Here is a 2,021-nt window from a genome sequence, read left to right on the forward strand (position 1 = left end):
GACCAGCACTGGGCTTTACTTCTGCATGTTCGACAAGTACAAGGTAATCATTTTAAACAAGAAATTAAGGCTCTTGCATTGCATTCCAGAATTGCGGGTCGTAGTGAAATCTTAGCACTCAATCCTTTCTTGGATGCAGACGGCATACTGAGAGTAGGTGGTCGACTCACAAACTCCAAGATCAGCGACATCAAATTATAATTCCGCGTGGGGCTCTGGCTTATTTACTAGTCGCTGATGCTCATACACGTTGCTTACATGGTGGAATACAACAAATGCTTCAGTTCCTTAGACAACGTTTCTGGCTTATAGGCGCACGGGCGCAAGTAAAGTCTTTCATCTGGGACTGCACTACTTGTCGTAGGCATCTTCAAATTATACAACGTTAACAAATGGCTTCGCTCCCGAAAGAGCGTGTACTTGTAGCTCCACAATTCTCTCGTAGTGGCTTGGATTACTGCGGGCCATTCCATGTTCGTGTGGGAACGCATCGCGCCACCCCAAATACAAAAATTATGCTGCCATATTTATTTACATGGCGTCATGAGCGGTACATATTGAGCTGGCAGAGAACTTGAGTACACAGGCATTTATAGATGTTTACGATCGTTTCATAAGTCGACGGGGTATCTGTACCACCTTATACGGTGATAATGGGACTCAATTCGTAGGGGCCAATCGTCAAATGCAGGAAGATTTAAAGGCTTGGATAGCAGCACATGCTCAACAGCATCTGGCAGCTGAAGTTACATGTTGGAAGTTCATAACACCTTCCGCCCATGATCACGGTGGTCTATGCGTTACACTGAATTGTCTACTCTTCTGACTCGCATTGAGGCGTGTCTAAATTCGAGACCACTGATAGCTCTCTACGATGATCCAGAAGAAGGGGTAGCTCTAACACCGGGTGACTTTCTGATCGGAAGACCACTCAATTGTCGTCCAGATCCTCCATTACCTAAAGCTCCAGAAAATCGTCTTCGATATTGGCAACACTTCCAGAAAATGTAGGTGCATTTTTGGCGCCGCTGGCAATCCGAATATCTAAATACCCTTCAGACAATGGAATGGACTAGATCGGAACCCAATGTTCAGCGTGGAGATGTAGTTCATATACGTGGTGAAAATTTGCCACCATCAGTTTGGCGTATGGGACGGGTGATTGACGTTCACCCGGGCAGTGATGGCCTGGTACGTACCSTSACCATAGAGTACAATACCAACCAGACATCMTCAAATGGACTTCCTATTAAGCAGCGGTGTCAGCGACCGGTGCAGAAGTTATGCCGCCTAACGGGTCCTACAGAAGAATTACTGAACCRCGAGGGTTCAGCCGGGCAGGATGTTCAAGATTTAAGTTCTGTAGAATGCAGTCCTGCGCATAATTAGTCAGGACGCAAACCAATACCAGTCAGCTGATTGCTGAATGATCAGTATGATTAGCGGACACAATCCTTTAGCTTTGTATTCGTAGACTAGTAGTTTCACTCTAACTTAGTGAACTTATACATATGTATATTTAAGGAGGTATTGAATAAAGAAGCAGCCTATTTCGCGATAGACGTTTTAACGATCCAGACGTGCTTTTTTAATTGACGGACAACTTTTCAGGACAACTTTTGTACATTACGCATGCCATAAAATACAGCCATGGGCCACCTATTCATTTTTCTGGAACACAACATGAGTGAACACATCTGGTCGAATGTGTCGACACCTCCCTTTGTCTGGTTGTAGTGTAATATAATGTCCGGATTTCCAGAGGTTTGGTTTATTGTACCTGGTTCATTGCAGGAAGATAGCAAATATACCATCTTTGATGGTTTAGGCTTATACGTTAAAGGACCATCAAAGCAAAACATTGTTGTGCCAATGATCTTGATCGTGAATCTTTCATTTGCTCAGGTATTTCTCGCTTGTTGGATCTTATTGTTACAACAATGGTCAACTTATAAGGCTCTTTAAGCAAGCTCTTTGCGAGTTGTACGAAGGTGAACCCATTATCGCAAGTAATGTTGCGA

General features: G+C 43.9%; 1 pseudogene; it reads left to right on the plus strand.

The window, feature by feature from the left end:
• Positions 1-795: 795 nt before the first annotated feature.
• Positions 796-1,423, plus strand: LOC108969980 (annotated as a pseudogene).
• The last annotated feature ends 598 nt before the right edge of the window (positions 1,424-2,021 follow it).

The sequence above is a fragment of the Bactrocera latifrons genome, unplaced genomic scaffold, assembly GCF_001853355.1.
Source record: "Bactrocera latifrons isolate USDA-ARS-PBARC rearing strain unplaced genomic scaffold, ASM185335v1 scaffold_273, whole genome shotgun sequence".
In the NCBI taxonomy this organism is placed as follows: domain Eukaryota; kingdom Metazoa; phylum Arthropoda; class Insecta; order Diptera; family Tephritidae; genus Bactrocera; species Bactrocera latifrons.